This window comes from Amia ocellicauda, unplaced genomic scaffold, assembly GCF_036373705.1.
Source record: "Amia ocellicauda isolate fAmiCal2 unplaced genomic scaffold, fAmiCal2.hap1 HAP1_SCAFFOLD_54, whole genome shotgun sequence".
Classification (NCBI taxonomy): Eukaryota; Metazoa; Chordata; class Actinopteri; order Amiiformes; family Amiidae; genus Amia; species Amia ocellicauda.
The window spans coordinates 338,193-346,681 of record NW_027102984.1 but is presented as its reverse complement, the minus strand read 5'-3'; the positions used below and the strand labels follow the sequence as shown (position 1 = coordinate 346,681).

The following is an 8,489-nucleotide window of genomic DNA, read 5'->3' as shown; positions in this document are numbered from 1 at the left end:
GGGCAGAATGTGGTTTGGCGTTATCCTGCTGAAAAATGCAGGTACGTCCCTGGAAAAGACGATGTCTGGATGGCAGCATATGTTGCTCCAAAATGTGTACATCTCTTTCTGCAAAAATGGTGCCCTCACAGATGTGCGAGTTACATGACAGACACTCATACACACTGTCACACCTATACACACACAAACACACACTTTCACAGACAGACACACACAGGCTGGAATGGGCTACAAGACCATCACCAAGCAGCTTGGTGAGAAGGTGACAACAGTTGGTGCGATTATTCGCAAATGGAAGAAACACAACATAACTGTCAGTCTCCCTCAGTCTGGGGCTCCATGCAAGATCTCACCTCGTGGAGTTTCAATGATCATGAGAACGGTGAGGAATCAGCCCAGAACTACATGGGAGGATCTTGTTAATGATCTCAAGGTATCTGGGACCATAGTCACCAAGAAAACAATTGGTAACACACTATGCCGTGAAGGACTGAAATCCTGCAGCGCCCGCAAGGTCCCCCTGCTCAAGAAAGCACATGTACAGAGAACTGGATGAAAGTGGTCTCAGATGAGACCAAAATCAAGCTCTTTGCCATCAACTCAACTCGCCGTGTTTGGAGGAGGAGGAATGACCCCAAGAACACCATTCCCACCATCAAACATGGAGGTGGAAACATTATGCTTTGGGGCTGTTTTTCTGCTAAGGGGACAGGACAACTGCACCGCATCAAAGGGACGATGGACGGGGCCATGTACTGTCAAATCATGGGTGAGAACCCTAAGCCAGGGCATTGAAAATGGGTCAAATACTTATTTCCCTCATTAACATGCAAATCAATTTATAACTTTTTTGAAATGCATTTTTCTGGATTTTCTTGTTGTTATTCTGTCTCTCACTGCTAAAATACACCTACCATTAAAATTATAGACTGATAATTTCTTTGTCAGTGGGCAAACGTACAAAATCAGCAGGGGATCAATTACTTTTTTCCCCCACTGTACATACATATATATGGAAAAGAAACATTACAAGTATAAATCACAATAAGATGTAATAAAGTACAGATAAACAAAGTGTAATAAAATGTGATCTGTTTGAAAATGCAGGGACGTCACTGGAAAAGATGATGTCTGGATGGCAGCATATGTTGCTCCAAAATGTGTACATCTCTTCTGCAAAAATGGTGCCCTCACAGATGTGCGAGTTACATGACAGACAGACAGACAGACACTCACACACACTGTCACACCCACACACACACTTTCACAGAGAGACATATACACACACACACACACACACACACACACACACTTTCACACAGAGACAGGCACACACACACACACACACACACACACACATACATACATACATATGGAAAAGAAACAATACTTTTATAAATCACAATAAGATGTAATAAAGTACAGAAAAACTAAATGTAAGAAAATGTGATCTTTAATACACACAAATATGTATGGCTGGTCGGATGCGTCTTGGACTCGGGTTCCTCTTCATTACGTATAACGCTTTTGCCTTTTGCTAAAGCTTTCCGTGGAGGGGATCGTGGGTGAGTTTGTACCATTCTTGGGGGGCTCTGCCTTGTTGGGGCGGAGCTGTGATCCAGGTGAACAGCAGATCGGGCATAGGTGGGCATGTGGGCAGAGGAGTAGGAAGGCCGGTCAAGCAAATAAGCTTGCTAAGGTACGCAGCAGCAGCAAGCAGCCCCCCCATCCAGCCAGCCAGCCAGTCTGGCTGGCAGTGACTGAGTGGTTGACAGACGGCAAGCAACGGAATGTACGTGCTCTGTGATGTCATAGCAGTCAGCTGAGAGAGGCTCGTGATGTCATCGCTGAGCTGGCTGGCTGGCTGGCTCTGTGTGTGTGTGTGTCTGTGTCTGTCTGTTTTTCTGTTTGTCAGTCTGTCTGTCTGTCTCTCTCTCTCTCTCTCTCTCTCAATCTCCCTCTCAATTCAATTCATTTGTATTGTCAAAGCAATTGGACATACATACATACATACATACATATATGTAGCGTAAGGTACACTTATACATTTCAATTAAAGAAGTGAATTCATAGTATCACCTTATCACGAATCCTGGAGTCTTGTAGAACTCAATTTCTGTAATAATTGGACGCAGACACCAATTCCAAAGATATAAATTGTCAAATTTATTTAAAAACAAAGACTAAATGTAGCACTACACTAATTATACAAAAGGGAAAAACTAATTAAAATTCAACTCTAGATCAACAAATCAAAGACAAATCACTTCCGTGACCAAATCAAAGACCATGGGATCCCATAGGATAACACACAAATCGTTAAACAAAAAAGGTTATAAACACATTGACTACAATACCGGTTAGTAATTCTAGGAATCACTAAGAAACAGTTGAAAGTGCTAAACTGATGGGATATGTAGTACTTTATACTCGAGTGGTCTATGCGATTACACCCTGTTGGTGTTATTAAGAACGCCAAGTACCAGAATGCAGAGCGGGACTGATTTTTGTGCCGTGACTTGTCGGGGGAAAAAGGCGCAGAAAAAACGGACGAGAAGGTGAAGGTAGTATGGCGGTGATGCACGCGTTGGTGAAGTGGGAAAGCGGGGTCGACAAAGACTCTTACAGCGTGATTCCCACTGCTTGCTTTCGCAATTTTGATTTATTCAGCATTGCTGATGATGACGAAGAGACGATTTGAAACTTCAGAGCAGAGTGGAGAGACACGAACAAACCTCCAAAAGGTGGATGGCCTGTCCATGAAGCGCAGATCATTATGACTGGTAACAATGTTTATTTAAAAAAAAAACATTAAAGTCTTTACATGCTATTTGATATATACAATCACAGTATATTTGAAATGAATGTTTAAGTTATTAATGTGTTGTACTTCTAACATACTCTCATAACATGGTAGGTGGTGGTGAGGGCGCTAAAAACTCGTCATACTTGACTGGCATTTGTAAGAACGATTTATTGTGTGTTGTGCTTTACAATAAAATCCCCCAAATCACAAAATAAATTAAACCAGATATAATTTAACTTCAGTTTTGATTCAGTGTTGGCTGTTCATCTTAATTTGTATGGTCAAAGCACAGTATTTTTATGACAAATAAATATAATCCCCAAATATCTGTGGACATAATGCAGGGTTTTATTTATTTTATTTTTATTTTAGGAAAAGAAGGCGAACTAAGAAGAAAACTTAATGACCTAACAAAAATGCCCTGTCCTAAAATGAAGAGAGTACCTAAACCAAACAAAAAACTTCAAATTTCAGATGATAGTGACCTTGATGAACCACAGTTACCGGTGAGATAATTACTGCAAATATAAAATAAATGTATTGCAGGATTGTTTTTTTTTAATCATATTCATATATATATATATATATATATTTTCATTTTAAACTCTCTTCCTCTCTGAATACAGCACAAAATAAGAAAGAAAACCGATGGAGCTTCAAGAATTAGATCCCGTCATATTCTACAGACATTTAAAGAGTCCAGTGAAGTTGAGCTACAGCAAAAAGTTAAGCAGCTCGAAAAGGAAAACACAAGACTTAAAAATGAAAACCAATGTCTTCGAAACCGTATGGTTGATGGTAAGTTTTTTTATTTATAGCAAATAATTCCTTACCTTGATAAATGTTATTCTTCAGTAATTTAGATTCCAGAGTAATGTATTATAGTTGATCATACTGAAGTAATCTAGAACCACAATACAGACTCTTAATGTGCACTGTCTAATAGTTTAATAATACTGATTATTAAATAAAGTTTTTCAACATAACTTCATAATCCTACATTAATGACTATATGCATTACATTAGACCTGGTAATTCTTGTATTTTATCTTTTTTATTTTTTTTGTAGCTAATGTTAATGACCCACAAAAAGGTCAGTTTGCCAATAACATAGAGCAAGTCTCTCAAGTATAATTGCAGGCATTGATGGTTTTGTTTTCACTTTGTATTAAATATATTACTAGAAATGATTATCATTTAATACTAAGGTTTTTTTCTCCAGAGATTCCAGACCTTTTGGACAATCTGAAAAAAATTGTAACAAAAGCCACATTTATCAGCAATGAAGACAAAAGTGTGTCACCATCAAGTGGTTCTGACAGCCCCACAGCAAATTGTTCTGAATCTGACAAAGAATCACCAAAACAGGTATAACACTCTTGGTCTACAATATTACAAAGACAAGGTAAAAATATATATATTGAAAACAAATATTGGTTGTAAACAATCTAATGATGCTACATTATCAGTTATATTCATAGTTAAAGTTGATAATAAGAATGTAATTGAATTATGGGTGTCACAGATTCACTGACTTTATTATGTCTGTAAATTAATAAACTTAGAATTGAGACATACTGTGGTCTTTAATAACACATTTCTGTAACAAAATCACAGCCTTACTGATAATGTATTCCACTTAACATAATATAAGAATAGTTTGGGGATAAACTTGTTTTTTATTTACCATTGTCTTTTAGGTGGAAATATTCCCAGGCACTGGAGTTTACATTGACAAACTGTCCTGGATCCTTGCAGAGAGGTGCAGCACGAATACGTCATATGCAAGAACCCTGACGGTTGCTGTCTTTGACTTTCCAACATTATTAAAGAGCAATCTTCGTGGTGGTGGCAGCAAGAGAGATCCAACTTCGGAGAAAAAGACACCTCTGGATCGCTTAAAGGTGGAAGCCATATATGGTATGTAAATGCTGTTGTACAAAATTTCTAACTCTCCTTTTTAACTGTATAGAACACAAAGGGTTAGCATTTGAAATGTTCCTTTGGCCTTTGTTTTAGTTTCAGAGACTAGAGTTAATTTATTAATAAATAATAATACCTTACATGTAGCAGCTGGAAAGATCCCAAAGTGCTCTACAGACTCACTTCACCCACCACCCTCTGGGGTGCAGCCATTTTGTACCAGCAGATTACTACACAGCAGTAAAGGTGGAGTCATAACAAATTTGTTAGACCTGATTGAGGGAAGCCTGACTTAGAATTCAGCCACGTCACTCTTTCAACAACACCTTGTAAATCACCTTGGATTAATGCTTCAGACATATTAATACATAATAATAATGAATAGTGCCATGGGATCCTTGACAATATAAACTTTCATGTCTCATTTAAATTTGACTTTTGAGCAAATACTTCACATTTCAGTCCAGTTGTGCCACATCAATGTAATGCTTAAGCAAGGTATTAATGGAGAAAAGACTGCCTTTGCATAGCTGCTTCGCCAAGTACAGATTTTACTATGAACTAGTGTAAGACAAGTTTAAGAGCATACACCAAAACATTTAAATACACCCACACACAAAAATGTTGATTTACTGTGGCAATATGTAACTAATGAACCCTTCTCAAAGATATGTGGTATGTTTATTAAAAGATTTTTATATATCTATGTGCAAGTCATTAAATCTATGTGATACATGTTTTTTAGGGGCTACCTCGAAAAAATTGCCCAGTACCCCAAAGAGTGTAATTGGTGGTGCAATTAACAGCAAGATAAATGAACTACGACACAGAATGAAACCAGAGTGAAGATTTGAAGAACCAGATCTGTATTTTTTGTTTTGTTTTCAACAGGGTTGGGGTCAATTCCAATTAAATTTTTAATTCCCTTTTCAATTCAATTCCAATAAAGAATATTCTGTGAATGCAAAAAGTAATTGCAATTTTGAATTGATTTGTAGGAGGAATTGGAATTGAAAAACAGGAATTGACCCCAACCATGGTTTTCAGTGAGTGTTGTACAAATTGATAGGTCAGGGTTTCTGTAAAAACTTAATAGAGGCCAGCAGGCGTGCACGATCTGGGAAAAACTGCTCCACTACAACAGACCTCTTTCCCTTCGTTTTCTCTAAAAACCTCCTGATATCCTTCACTGCAGCTCTGACTCACCGAGGACGAGGAGGCGAGAGAGGAATCCGTGAAGCCGCCCTCACTGTCACTCCGAGCCGCGATGCTCCAGCGTGTAGCCGGACCTTTCCCCACCAAGCCGCTCGCTACCCCAGCTTCACTACTGTGCCACCACTTCTTTTACTGCCACTATTTACCAACACCGTCCGTGCTCCCTCCCAGCACCTTCTTAGTGCGTTTTTTCCACCCGGCGCCTCGGCTTGTACCGCCGAGCCTGGCCCTGCCTCCTCCTCGGCTACACCCTGTGTGTCTGTCTGCCCGTCTGCTGGCTGCTGAGGTTGTTCCTCGTCACTAACCAGCGCCCCGTGCACCGCCTCAACACCATCTCCCCCCGGCGTCTCGGTCGTCACTATCCCCCGCTGCCTCGACCCCGTCCCCCAGCTGTGCGTCATCGCCTCCGGGCAGCTCTTCCCCCGTCACGGCATCAGTGGTACCATCGGTCCGACCGGCGACTGTCTCCTCCGCCGGGGCTCGATCTCTGTCTGCCCGCTGCATCTGTGGCTGCGGGCCGGTGTCTCTATTCCTCCCCGCGTCGCCCCGCTCCTCCTCCCGCTCCCTGTCCTGCTCGGGACAGTTCCTCACGACATGCCCCTCGCTCCCACACCTGAAACACTTCATGGACTCCGAAGTAGCGAACACGACGTAGTCGGTATTGTCGATCTTAAATTTAAAAATGACATTAAGATCCTCATTGATGTTATTGAGGATCATATACAGCTGCCTTCGGAAGGACACGACGTGTTTCAGTTGCGGGGCTTTGCAGCCCAGCGGGACCCTCTTAATGCCGGACATCAGCTGCCCGAGCCGGTGCGGATGAACGGAGGGACGTTAGACAGCGTTACCTTCCGGGCAGGAGCAGCGAGCGGCAACACCGGGGTGAAAGTGTCGTCTAACACTGTGCCATTAGCCACTAGCTGATTGAGCAGATCAGTGGTTTTTAAGAAGATAACAATGGCAGCAGACTTGATATTTTCACACCCTGCTACCTCCCCAACCGCTAACACACACTGCTCTAGGGGGCAGAACTGCACCGGAGCGATCTTGACTCCATGGCGTCGGGTCAGTTTTTCAAAAGACGCATTCAGGGGGTCCGACCCCCCGACCCGGGAAGAACTACCGGTACTCCCCCCTCCCCTCCCCTGTTCCCCCACAATAAGAAAAGCACTGAAAACAGAAGACAAAATAAACAAACTGAAAAAAGTAAAGCAACAAAAAAACGCAGCCAAAGGACAGAGCTCTCAGCAGCACTCCCGCTCACTGCAGACCCCTCCCACACACTCCCAGCTGAGAGAGAGAGAGAGAGAGAGAGAGAGAGTTAGTGTCTGTCTGTCTCTCTCTCTCTGTAGATGCATCATAGGGAACATATGTAACAATCTCTCTTTTTGTTTACCAAAAATGAGAATGAACGTATTTCAAGTGGGTGTTGCCTTGGTTGGAAACGTTTTAAGATTATTTATGAAGTGTAAAGTGGATTTGTCTCAGTTCTCCGTAGTTTTCAATGTATGTGCCATTCAGTAGCGTTCATGTTACAGATGTGCCCTATGCAGTGGTAGGGTCAATAAAATGTCAGTAAAACTTTATTTTAGCAATTATGGAGGGGAAGAACTGCAAATAGAGGGTCCCCACTAATTATCTAACTTACCAACAACGTTTCAAATTAGGTCTTGCGAAGCTGCCAAATAATGCTGTATAATCGTATGTGTCTTCATACACCGGCTGCTATAGTCTGATAGCTTTGATTATATATATATATATTTTCTCGTGAACCACAAATGCTATTTGCTTGATTTTTACAGAGTATGTTATAAATACCATTGTTATGAAGCCTGACAAATTGTATGCTGTAATTATGAATATTTTCAAATCATTTGTTTGTTTTTCCTAACATGTTACAAATGTTCCCTATGTGAAAGATGCATTATATCTTAATAACGTCTAAACCATTAAAGATATACAGATTATTATTTTCGGTAAAGTTATAACACATTGCTATTAACTATGTGTGTCAGTAAAAGTTTAAAAAATCCTAACAATTTTTTATTGATCCTGCAAAATAAGTGTTTAGGGAACATTTGTAACATAGTTAGGGTTAGCCACTGGGTAAGGGTTACATCTTCAGCAGTAAGTTTATTCATGTTAATTATTCTCATCAATGTTAAAGAACAATAAGTTCTATCATGTGTGTCGATAAAATGCTGATATTCCATAACGTTTGCTTGTGTATTCTGCAAAACACATATTTAGGGAACATTTGTAACATTAGGGTTACGATTTGCCATAGACGCGGAATGAGTTTGATTGTGATGTTAAATGGGGTTTAAAGACGCAGTCGCCTCAGTGCTGATTACTATTGCTGTGTTTCTCCACTTCTACTCCATGCTTGGGAACGCCCACATCCAGTGACGTCAAAACCGGTGGAAAAGCGGGCCGGTTCAAAAAAGATCAGCTGGATCCCAGGCCGAGCAGCAGCTCCGGCTCCAGCACCGGCACCATGTCGCTGGAAAAGCGCTAAGTGAGCTCACAGTGAGCTCAGTGT

General features: G+C 40.9%; 1 non-coding gene across 1 annotated transcript; it reads left to right on the top strand.

The window, feature by feature from the left end:
* Nucleotides 1-1,493: 1,493 nt before the first annotated feature.
* Nucleotides 1,494-1,608, top strand: LOC136737857 (U5 spliceosomal RNA). The gene has a single exon (XR_010812480.1). It is a non-coding gene; the product is annotated as a U5 spliceosomal RNA (small nuclear RNA).
* Nucleotides 1,609-8,489: the final 6,881 nt, after the last annotated feature.